Here is a 13,434-nt window from a genome sequence, read left to right as displayed (position 1 = left end):
ACAGTGTGATAATTGACAATTTTAATAAGATATCTAGCTTATATGCTCCGAATATAATATATGAGGAGAAAATCAAGTTCGACTCTCAGTAATCATTTTTTATATCGGTTACACCATTCATTCGGGTGTAAATTTCACCTATGGTCATTCAAATTAAACTTTGTAATACAAAAGTCATGACTTTTCTTTCTCTTGTAAAGCAAAAGTCATTTTAGTATAGTCTTACTAATAGAAGTATTAAAGTGACCGAAAAATATAAACTTTGGTCGGAAAAATAACGTAGCTATCCTAATCCTCTAATTAATTTAGTAAAATAGATTAAAAACTTTGAATTGAAACAAAAAATGCAAATTTTGGACGAAAAACTAACGTGGATGTTGTTGGTATTTCTAAGAGACGCAGGAGTGTGAAGAAAATAATCATGACTAAATATCTCAGTAACGTATTTAAAAAGAAGTCTAGAGTTTCTAAGATTAGAGTATCTTGAGGGATATTTCGGATTTTGTCTTAAATCTACAATTTAAATACAACCGTTGAGGTCTATAATTCGCAACTGTGTTATACACTCTTTACTATTTATGTTATTTATTAAGCAGTATTTTTGGGTTAATGTTGCTCAATGGACGCATTTTGTAAATGAATTAAGTATGAGTAGCAGTTTTTAGTTTGTTAATCTTTTGTACGTTAATTGGTGATTTTGAAAGTGAATAAAATATGAGCATTAATTTTTGCATTTAGTTTGTAGGTTCAAATATGATCAGCTGTTTTCGTTATGATCACAGCTTGCTAACATCAATGACCAAAATTTTTAAAAAATGGTAACTAACTGTTTATATTATCACTCAAAATATTTACAACTCCGAGAATAAAAAAAAGCAGTTTGGACATTAGGTCACAAACTTGACATCGGATCTAACCCACTACTGCTCCACAGGTAGCCTCTATGGATAGAAATTTAGTAACTGCATGTGCCTGTCTAGCCTATATATTCTACGTGCTCTTTGATGTATCTCTCTTATAACTTGCCTTGTCACTTGATCAGTAGTTCTCAATTGAGTCTTAATAAAGATCCTTGCATTCCTTTCTTGCCACAGGTGGTATACTCCTCCAGCTAAAGTCATCCGATATATTTTCTGATCTGCAGTTTTCCTTTTTGCATGTTCCATTGCCCAAGTGACTTCATACTACCAATTGCTAGCATTCCTGCTGATGCCTTGCCATATCAACAGTTTGGACCACACTTGTTTTGCATATTCACATTGAAACAATAGGTGATCAATGTCTTCATTTTCCTTCAAGCATAAGACAAAGTCCATGTCATCTTAATTAGCCCAGCAAGCAATCGTTTCTTTTGTTTGGAGTCTCCTATGCAATGCCAAGAACAGAATAAACAGCCACTTAGGTAATCCAGCATTGTTACATATCAATCTCCTCCATGGTATTTTCTGAAAATCTCCACGAATAAGTCCATACACTTTCTTGATTGGGAGTCTACATATAAAATAGGGATCTCTTAATGGTTAGATGCCTTTTGGATATATGATACAGACTTGGTCAAAAGCGGACAATATCGTGTCTCTAGAAAATTTTTCAAGGGTGTTTAAATTTGAAAGAAGTGTAAAAAAAAATTCCGACAAAGGGTGTTCAATATGTGTTATATACCGTTAAAACGTAATATTTTACCTATATACACAATGTAATTTTTCAACGAAGGGTGGTCAACTTCGCCACTGACAATATCACACTATATTAAGAGAGTAACATTGAGTTTTAGCCAAACAATACACGTTTCATCTTTTACTGTCTGTTCAATATTGTATCCATTATTATAAAGAATTAGTCCGTGAAGCGTGACACTTATTAAGTGAAAATTCTGAATTCGTCTCTATTCATAAGCATCTTTGTGATGTAAAAGATGACTTTGTGTGAAATTTTAATAAATTAATTAGAGGATTAGAATAGCCCACGTCAATTTTTCGGCCAAAATTAATATTTTTCAGTCACTTTTATATTTCTATTAACTAGGCTATACTAAAATAACTTTTATGCTAAAAAAAGAAGAAGTTTGTGTTACAAAGTTTAACTTGAATAACCATTGATGAAATTTACCCTCCATTTGGAAAAGTTACTCGTTTCATTTCACAACACAAACTGATACTGTATTGGGAAAAAACTGAATTTAAATATTGAAGATGACATGTCATGACACGTGGACCGGTCAAATAGTCAAAGCATGACAAACAGTTAGAAGACACGAGCAACAATAGATGCGGGAGAGAAGATACGAGCTACTATCCAGATGAAACGAGACTCGTACCTGTTCGAGCCATTTAAAGTTCGAAGATCAGAAGGAATTGAAGATATGAATCTGATAGCGTAAAAGAGTCCAAATTCAACATCAAATGCCAAATACGTTAGAGAATTTGTATTTAATAAGAATGATTGAATAACGTTTCTTTTAATGTCATTTACTGCTCGTAATTGCCTCATTAAGACAAAGATATTACACTTTCTCTTAGAATTGACTATAAAAGGAGAAAGTCACAACGTTTGTAGGACACGAAATATCATTCCGATTATACTGAAATATACTCTTATTCATTGCTTTATTGTTGTTCACAAAATCTCTTATTTCTTGATTATCAGTAACCCGATTTCTCTATTAAATTATAGCTTTAACCAAATATTCAGTTTTCTGGTTAAACAGTTGGGTAGTTAAAAAAAATGAAGAAGACCAGACTAAGAGGGTGTTTGGCTAAGCTTTATAAGCACTTTTTAGCGTATTTACGCGTTTGGCAAAGTTAAAAGTGCTTGTAAGCCAAGTGCTTATAAGTCAAAAGCCATAAGCTGGTCACCCAACTTATAATTTTTTAGCTTATAAGCACTTTAAGTTTGACCAAGATTTTTACTATTTTATCCCTAAAATATTCCTTTTTAAAACAAAACTCACGTACCCCTACGGCAAACCTATTTCTTCACTGCCTCACTTGATTCAAACCAAAACCCTCTGCCTCTTCAAGTTTGAAATTCTCACTAATATTTGAGGTAAGAAAATTCTCTATTTTTTTGCATATTTGTATTAAACGCTAGTATCCTCCATGATGAATCCTATAAAGTACGCATTAAGTGTTTGTTTTTTCTCTTCAAATATTTTGTCCTATTTAGGTTTATTTGTTTATTGAAATTTTTTTGTCAATTTATTAATAATTATATAACTTATGATAATATGCTTATCATAAAAAATTATCTTATCTAATCACAGTTATATTTAAAATAAAATGACAAATAGAATATTTTGTATTTGAATCGATCTAGAATTTAAAATTTTGAAGAAATTACACCCTTATACGTAAACAGTTCTAAGGTTATTTAAGTCATTTTAACATAAAAAGAGCTTATCAGCACTTTTTTATCAAACATTGCAGCAACTTATTATCAATTTCAGCACTTGTATCCAAACACGTAACTGCTTATTTATTAAATCAACTTCAGCATTTAAAAGTGCTTTTCAGCACCTAATGCTTATCAGCTACTTTAAATCAGCTAATCCAAACGGGCTCTAAGCTAGCTACAAATTGCAGAGATATAATGTTTGGTAGGAAAGGTACAAAGGCAAAGTAAACAATATTCCCTCCTTGGATCCCTTATGCATGAACTGTATTTTCTCCATTCAAAACTGACATTTTCTTGTATTTAACTCAATAAGTTTGACAATAGAAGGTCTTTTTCATGTGCTTAGCTGGAATAGTAAGTTATATTACTCCTTCCGGTTCAAAATAAGTGATTTTTTAGCTGTTTTCACACAGATTAAGAAATCCACCTTTTAACATTAATTAGCAATGAAATTGACCATATTAACCTTTACTATCTCTTCACATAAATACTTCTAACACATACTCCAATATTATTTACTCCAAGGGCAATGTAGGAAAAAAAAATTAATTCATTCTTGAAATCTGGGAAAATCACTTATTTTGGACCACAAAAAAAAAGGCCAAAAAATTACTTATTTTGGACCGGAGGGAGTATCTAAAGTTGGCAGGCAATATCAACTTGAAAATTATCGTGACATGATTCTAAGACCAACAGTATTAACTGCTTGTTTAAACGTAATTGCTTTTAGAACTTTTATGATGTTGAAAAAAGAGAGGGCTAGGGAGGGAGGAGAAACAAAAACTCGAGGGAGATAAAGCTCGTCAAACGTTAAATGTAATTTTTTCTTGAATTCATGAACTTTCTTTTACCGTCTCTCGTTAATCAATATTTTGGACACTACCATCCAAATATTTCTGTCACCCCATTTATATTGTAATGACCCGACCGGTCGTTTTGAGCTCTAGCGTGTCGTTCAGCAGTTTGAGGCTATGAGCAGCTTCATTTCAGGTATTATGACTTGTACGCATGGTCGGAACTGAATTCCGGGAAGTTCGGAGTTGATTTGGAAAGAGAATTCTCATTTCGGAAGCTTTAAGTAGAAAGAATCGACTAAGATTGGATTTTTGAGTAAACGACCTCGGAATCGGGATTCGAAGGTTACAGCATGTTCGTATGATGATTTCGGACTTGGGCGTATGTCCGGATCGGGTTATGGAATACCCGAGAACGTTTCGGCACCTATTGTGGAAGTTAGCATTTTGGAGGAATTTCATAAGATTGGGTTGAAGTGCATTTCTGTGTTATCAATGTTCGTTTGGGATTCCGAGTCTGGGAATAGCTCCGTATGGTGATTCTGGTGTTGGGAGCGCGATCGGAAGTGAATTCGGAGGTCTGTAGGTCGTTTTGGAGTCATTTGGCTAAAGATAGAAATTTGAAGGTTTTTGAGAAGTTTGACTGGAAGTGGACTTTTTGATATCGGGGTCTGATTCCGATTCCGGAAGTTGTGGTAGGTCCGTAATGTTTAATGTGACTTGTGTACAAAATTTGAGGTCAATCGGACGTAATTTGGTAGGTTTCGGCATCAAATTTAGAAGTTTGGAATTTCTAAGTTCATTAAGCTTGAATCGAGTTGCGATTCATGATTTAGATGTTATTTGATGTGATTTCAAGTCTCGACTAAGTTTGAATGAGGTATTAGGACTGGTTGGTAGGTTTGGTTGAGGTCCCGGAGGCCTCGAGTGTGTTTCGGATGCTCAACGAGCATTTTTAGCCTTGTGGGTGATTGCTGGTTTTCTGGTGTTAGTGCAGCAGATTTTTACTCTATGCGATCGCATGGAGAGGAGTGGGATCGCATAGTGCAAAATTTGGAGGCTGTTGTTTTGGCTTATGCGAACGTATGGAGAGAAGTGCGACCGCATAGCGCATTTTAGGGGCTGCTGGATTTTTGGCTTATGCGATGGCAGGGTGGAGTGTGCGATCGCATAGTGCGTTTTGGAGGCCGCTGGGATTTGGCTTATGCGATCGCGGTCGTAGGAATGCGATCGCATAGAAGGGTCGCCTGGGCAGTGAAGTGTTTTAAAACGGGATTTGGCCATTTCTTTCATTTTTCTCTTGGCTTGGGTGATTCTTGGTGGATTTCAAGAGGGGGTTTCATCATTCAATGGCAAGGTAAGTTATCCCCACTTATTAGGAGTTAAATACATTGATTATGTATGAATTTTAACATGGAAATTAGTGGAAATTTGGGGTTTTGAGGAAGACCTAGAAATTTGATATTCTTGAATTTTTACCACGATTTTGGGCATGAAATTGAGAGCAAATTATATATTTGAGTTCGTGAGGTTATGGGTAAACTTTATCTTCGAAAAATTTCGGAATCCGGGCACGTGGGCCCGAGGGCGTTTTTGTCAACTTTTCGATCGGGGTTAGGAATTGTTATAAATTGGATTATTATGAGTAATTGAACATGTATTAATGGATTTGCATAATTATTGGCTAGTTTTGGAGCGTTGTGCATCAATTTGAGTCTTCGGAAAGGCATGGAAGGCCGGTTATGGAACTTTGGAGCGAGGTGAGTCTCCTTTCTAACCTTGTAAAAGGGAATTGTCCCCATAGGTGAATTAATTGAACATATGTGCTGCTATTTATGGGAGCTACGTACGCACGAGGTGACGAGAGTCCATGCGTAGCTGCTGTTATGCCTATGTCCGGGTAGTGTAGGACCCAAAAACATGCTTACTTGTAATAATGTAACTTTATTGATGGTTTAATTTGCTTAAATCATATCGAAGTGGCAAATGATTTTTTTAAAAGAGTTAAACCTCATTTTCTTGACTTGTAAAAGAGATATGTACTCCTCCTTGAATAATTGTTTCCTAGATGAAGTCTTGATTGACTGTTTGAATATGTGTTTCTATGTGTACCTGCGTCGCATGTATGATTCGCGAGCAGGGTGATTGTTTATTTGTATTTGACCGCGTCATATGTATGATTCGCGAGCGGGGTAATAGATGCATCTATGGTTCGCGCCATTCGACCCTCTGGCAGTGCACATTTTAAATATTGTTGGATCGGGCCGTACGACCTCGGTATGAGTTGCGCATGCTTGTATTGCTTGCCTTGAAATTCATTGAAGTTGATGTTGTCACTCCCTGACTTGAGAATAAATGTATAAATGATGAAAAAGGAATTTGAGATTTTCCTATATAAGAAAGAACTGCTTACTTGCTTCACTTTATTGAATTACAATCGTACTTGTATAAATCCTCAATTTGTTACATTATCGATTTATCATTATTGGACCACTAGTAAGTGTCGAAGTCGACCTCTCGTCTCTACTTCTTCGAGATTAGGCGGGATACTTACTGAGTGCACGTTGTTTTCGTACTCATGCTACGCTTGCTGTGCATTTTGTTGCACAGGTACAGGTATTTCTAGCGGCCTACTGGGCATAGCAGCATGGATGATACGGAGACTAGGTGAGCTGCATTTCTCGAGGCGACCCGCAGCCAGTATAGTCTCTTTCAGCGTATTGTATTTATTTCTTTCCAATTTGTAATCCGGACAGTGATTGTACTTTATTCGATTCTCTTAGTAATTGCTCATGCACTTGTGACACCGGGTTCTGGGATGTCTATGGGATTATTCAGTATTTGAAATTGTTAAAGATATTATTATTTATTCAGTGAAGCTTATTCTTTATTGTTTAAATATTAAAAGAAGTAAATTCAGAGATATCTAAAACAAGAAGTTATTACTTAATTAGTGTTGGCTTGCCTAACAATGGTGTCCGGCGCTATCACGACCCTTAGTGGATTTTGGGTCGTGACAACATGGTATCAGAGCACTAGGTTCCCTTAGGTCTCACGAGTCATGAGCAAGTCTAGTAGAGTCTCGCGGATCAGTACGGAGACGTCTGTACTTATCTTCGGGAGGCTACAGGGCTGTTAGGAGTACTTCCCTTCTTGATTCCTCATCGTGCGGTTTGATTCCTTTATTTCCTTCCTATTTAACCTTATGCGATGTGGCGCTTATTATAAATCAAGAATTGAGAAATTTTAAAGGTACTACAGAGGTGGTGCGGGATGCTTCTCCCGGCGTAGTTGATTTGACTATTGTTGTCGCTTTGTGGAAGGAATATTCTGCCGTTCAGCTCAGTAGTCTTACTTTTGAGAGCTCTGAGGCTAGGCACCAGTTGCCATGATGCTTATGAATGATTGTCGCACAGTATTGATGTGACGGTAGGATGCTTGCCTACGTGTTGGGGCAGTGAATGACTCGAAGAGAGGTGTACTTAGTGCATGATTTAGAGATTCGGTATTTTATTCCTGGCGGGGGAAAGGCAATCGGGCTAAGAATGTTCAGATTTGGGTTGAGGGAGTAACGGGGCTTGGTATTTGCGAGCGTGGTGGAATTTTCATCTGTGATGAGGTGCCGTTGTCCTTGTTGAATGTACTAAGTTCGCCTGTGTTAAGACATTCTACAATTCCCCCTTGGGGCAGGATATTGCAAGATAGTATTGGAGAAGCGGCTGTTAGAGATCGTGGGGTGCGGTGGTTCAAAATTGAAGGTGTATCTCTAATGCTGACGGCTCGAGAAAGATGATCTTCGGAAAGGTTTAAAAGTTAGCAGCGGCCTGTTGGTTCAAGTGCCATTGAGTTAGATTTTGATCTAAGGCATCAGCTAAGCAGCAAAGGTGATGAAGGACATGTGGAAGGTGTCATACGGTGGTCAAATTTCTAGAAGGCCAAAGTGGGAGAGTGGCAGGGTATCACGTGGGTTCAGTGGCGGAATAATTACACCCTTGAGAAAGGTTTGGAGTGGTTTGGGGAATTTTAGTGGATGGTGATTGGGTCTACGAACTTAATTTGAGATATTGGCTAGCATAACAACGGGAGATTTGATATGACGGAAAGGAGCTGCTTAATATGAAGAAAGAATCTTGTTGGATTCCAGAGTTGCGTAATGGTGGCTTCAAGCTAAGTGGGAGAGTCCCACCGTCTACGATTGGGTTGTATGATTATCTTCTTGTGAAGTTTGGGTTATCGGCGTATTGGTAAGTTATTTCGGTTAAGGGAAGAGAACATTAGTAGTAATTTGAGCAAAGGGATTGAAGAATGTGTTCTATAATGGGCATCATCGATTCATGTTCGAACTTTGGGAAGACTCAGGAATTATGCTTCGCGTAGAAGTGAGTTGCAAGGAAAGTGATTCGGCCGGATGCTTCTTTGAGAGGGTGGTCATGGGCTAGCGGAGCCTTGCAGTTGATTATATTCGGGACCACGTCAAAGTGGGTGACTCTCAATAACGGTCCTAGTGAATTCAAAGGTTAAAAATGCAGTGCCTAAGGATTCAAGCCCGCAATGTGTTTAGGAATCAGGCTTGTGAAGCAGCTTATGATAAGAGGCTCAGGATGTTCTATGATGTTTTGACTTGCAATGTAGCATTGGGAGGAAAAAGGAGAAAAAGACTTCGGATTCGTAGAGGAATTATCAGAATGGATGTACCAGTCGAGATGTGAACATGCACACAAGGAAGGTGTGAGATGGTTCGTGGGATTTGAGATAGCATGGTCTCGTGTTACAAGGCCACTCGGGTTGAGTGCATTATGTGTTGAATGAAGTTATTATTATTCTAAGACAATTAAGGATAAATTGGAAGAGGTTGGATTGGTTAACCATGGTTGAATTGGCATACTGGTGGCAGTGATCAATTTCCTTCAGCGTGATCAAGTCATGTAGGTAATTTGTGGCGATATGTGTGAGGCTCGTCGGCCGTCGTAATTGAATTTATTCGAAAGTATTCTAGTATTATGGCCTTCTATGTGTCGGCGGATCCCGAAAAGAACTAAGGTGGCTTAGGCCACTACTTGAAGAATTGCATCTTTTGCGGTTTTGAGAATTCGCTCGTGTGTTGCTATAGTTCTCTTGGAATGAGTTAAGTAAAAAGTTCCCATGTGAGGAAGTGTTTACCATGTTAGTGGTTCAGGAGTCGTGATGAAATTCTTGTACTATCGCATGCTGGCTTGTTAGGTGCAGCGAGCGGTATGAAATTTGAAAGTGAGGATCAAGGTTGTGATTTGGTGTTCGCAAGGACGTCACGAGATCGGACGAGCATGAAAGGGATTTGAATGTTTAGAGTAAGCTGGCATTGTCTTCAGCGTCACCTGAGATCGGTGATTTGTGAAAGAGGCTTTGCATCCTGGTTATGGATTCTTGATCGCTTTTCAGCGTTAGTGCGGCCGGTGGCATGGATATGCAGACTTGTTATCTGTTACGGAAGGGCATGGGAGCGTGTTCCACGGGAAGATTGTATAAGTGTGGCATGTAGTCACTTGATTGATTGAAGAATGAAACCAAGTATGAAGATTGTGGTGATATCGTTAATTTGAGATTTTATGCCTGAAGGGCACTCGGTTTATTGGGTTGTGGACTGTGGAGGATTACTTCGGTTATGATGGTTGATCTTGTGTGTTATGGGAAAAAGGGGTTATTATGGACCCAAAAAAGATTATTGGCCTAGTTCGGTACGATCAGAATCGACTTGAGGTCTGTGGATGGATTTAAATATGAATATGGGCTCTATATCAGGCCGAATGTGTTCATTTCAGCGTAGCTCTCCTTATGGAGGAATATTCGGACGTTGGATGTTATTTTGTCGTCGGCTATCTCATGTAATGCTATGTTGTGCCGTGTGAGTTGCGAAACGGCTTGGTAAATTTCTTATGTGTTGAGGTTCCGCGTAGCGATGGTGTTATGTGAACAGGATGGCTCTTTAGTTTCAGAACATTTATCGCACCTCAGTTGTGCTTGAGTTTGTTAGCTTATGGCGCTATATGTCCCCTCAGGGATGGTATTATGCACTTAGTGTGCTTGTGACCGATATTCGGTATTGTGTTGTAATGAGCAATTTAGCTCGATGTGTACCTCCTTATGTGAATTTTATGTATGGATCGGGTGGCATGCCGCCATGAGTATGTTGTTTGGATCGGGTTGCACGCCGCAATAGTGTGATGATAATTACAGTCCCTTATATTCTATTCTGTGTGTTTTGTGTCCCATTTTTTTNGCAGCTTCATTTCAGGTATTATGACTTGTACGCATGGTCGGAACTGAATTCCGGGAAGTTCGGAGTTGATTTGGAAAGAGAATTCTCATTTCGGAAGCTTTAAGTTGAAAGAATCGACTAAGATTGGATTTTTGAGTAAACGACCTCGAAATCGGGATTCGAAGGTTCCAGCAGGTTCGTATGATGATTTCGGACTTGGGCGTATGTCCGGATTGGTTTTTGGAAGACCCAGGAACGTTTCGGCACCTATTGTGGAAGTTAGCATTTTGGAGGAATTTCATAAGTTTAGGTTGAAGTTCATTTCAGTGTTATCAATGTCCGTTTGGGATTCTGAGTCTGGGAATAGCATTGTATGGTGATTCTGGTGTTAGGAGCACGATCGGAAGTGAATTCGGAGGTCTGTAGATCGTTTTGGAGTCATTTGACTAAAGATAGAAATTTGAAGGTTTTTGAGAAGTTTGACCGGAAGTGGGCTTTTTGATATCTGGGTCGGATTCCGATTCCGGAAGTTGTGGTAGGTCCGTAATGTTGAATGTGACTTGTGTGAAAAATTTGAGGTCAATCGGACGTGATTTGATAGGTTTCGGCATCGAATGTAGAAGTTTGGAATTTCTAACTTCATTAAGCCTGAATCGAGTTGCGATTCGTGATTTCGATGTTATTTGATGTGATTTCAAGGCTCGACTAAGTTTGAATGAGGTATTAGGACTGGTTGGTAGGTTTGGTTGAGGTCCCGGGGCCTCGGGTGTGTTTCGGATGCACAACGGGCATTTTTAGCCTTGTGGGTGATTGCTGGTTTTCTGGTGTTAGTGCAGCAAATTTTTACTCTATGCAATCGCATGGAGAGGAGTGCGATCGCATAGTGCAAAATTTGGAGGCTGCTGTTTTGGCTTATGCGAACGCATGGAGAGAAGTGCGACCGCATAGCGCATTTTAGGGGCCGCTGGAATTTTGGCTTATGCGATCGCAGAGTGGAGTGTGCGATCGTATAGTGCGTTTTGGAGGCCGCTGGGATTTGGCTTATGCGGTCGCGGTCGTAGGAATGCGATCGCATAGAAGGGTCGCCTGCGCAGTGAAGTGTTTTAAAACGGGATTTGGCCATTTCTTTCATTTTTCTCTTGGCTTGGGCGATTCTTGGTGGATTTCAAGAGGGGGTTTCATCATTCAATGGCAAGGTAAGTTATCCCCACTTATTAGGAGTTAAATACCTTGATTATGTATGGATTTTAACATGGAAATTAGTGGAAATTTGGGGTTTTGAGGAAGACCTAGAAATTTGATATTCTTGAATTTTGACCACGATTTTGGGCATGAAATTGAGAGCAAATTATATATTTGAGTTCGTGAGGTTATGGGTAAACTTTATCTTCGAAAAATTTCGGAATCCGGGCACGTGGGCCCGAGGGCGTTTTTGTCAACTTTTCGATCGGGGTTAGGAATTGTTATAAATTGGATTATTATCAGTAATTGAACATGTATTAATGGATTTGCATAATTATTGGCTAGTTTTGGAGCGTTGTGCATCAATTTGAGTCTTCGGAAAGGCATGGAAGGCCGGTTATGGAACTTTGGAGCGAGGTGAGTCTCCTTTCTAATCTTGTAAGAGGGAATTGTCCCCATAGGTGAATTAATTGAACATATGTGCTGCTATTTATGGGAGCTACGTACGCACGAGGTGACGAGAGTCCGTGCGTAGCTGCTATTATGCCTATGTCCGGGTAGTCTAGGACCCAAAAACATGCTTACTTATAATAATGTAACTTTATTGATGGTTTAATTTTCTTAAATCATATCGAAGTGGCAAATGATTTTTTTAAAAGAGTTAAACCTCATTTTCTTGACTTGTAAAAGAGATATGTACTCCTCCTTGAATAATTGTTTCCTAGATGAAGTCTTGATTGACTGTTTGAATATGTGTTTCTATGTGTACCTGCGTCGCATGTATGATTCGCGAGCAGGGTGATTGTTTATTTGTATTTGACCGCGTCACATGTATGATTCGCGAGCGGGGTAATAGATGCATCTATGGTTCGCGCCATTCGACCCTCTGGCAGTGCACATTTTAAATATTGTTGGATTGGGCCGTACGATCTCGGTATGAGTTGCGCATGCTTGTATTGCTTGCCTTGAAATTCATTGAAGTTGATGTTGTCACTCCCTGACTTGAGAATAAATGTATAAATGATGAAAAAGGGATTTGAGATTTTCCTATAAAAGAAAGAATTGCTTACTTGCTTCACTTTATTGAATTACAATCGTACTTGTATAAATTCTCAATTTGTTACATTATCGATTTATCATTATTGGACCACTAGTAAGTGTCGAAGTCGATCTCTCGTCTCTACTTCTTCGAGATTAGGCGGGATACTTACTGAGTGCACGTTGTTTTCGTACTCATGCTACGCTTGCTGTGCATTTTGTTGCACAGGTACAGGTATTTCTAGCGGCCTACTGGGCATAGCAGCATGGATGATACGGAGACTAGGTGAGCTGCATTTCTCGAGGCGACCCGCAGCCAGTATAGTCTCTTTCAGCGTATTGTATTTATTTCTGTCCAATTTGTAATCCGGACAGTGATTGTACTTTATTCGATTCTCTTAGTAATTGCTCATGCACTTGTGACACCGGGTTCTGGGATGTCTATGGGATTATTCAGTATTTGAAATTGTTAAAGATATTATTATTTATTCAGTGAAACTTATTCTTTATTGTTTAAATATTAAAAGAAGTAAATTCAGAGATATCTAAAACAAGAAGTTATTACTTAATTAGTGTTGGCTTGCCTGACAATGGTGTCCGGCGCTATCACGACCCTTAGTGGATTTTGGGTCGTGACATATATTCATCGTAGGGTTCGGGCAGCGACAGATTCAGGATTTTAAAGTTATGAGTGGTCTACTCTCCTTAACAACAATTGTGACATCCACAAAGAATAAGCGCACAACTATTTAAAACTTGATAATGAAAATGGTTAACAAATATGCTATAATC

This window comes from Nicotiana attenuata, unplaced genomic scaffold, assembly GCF_001879085.1.
Source record: "Nicotiana attenuata strain UT unplaced genomic scaffold, NIATTr2, whole genome shotgun sequence".
Lineage (NCBI taxonomy): Eukaryota > Viridiplantae > Streptophyta > Magnoliopsida > Solanales > Solanaceae > Nicotiana > Nicotiana attenuata.
The sequence above is the reverse complement of the archived record's forward strand: the minus strand, read 5'-3'. Positions refer to the sequence as shown.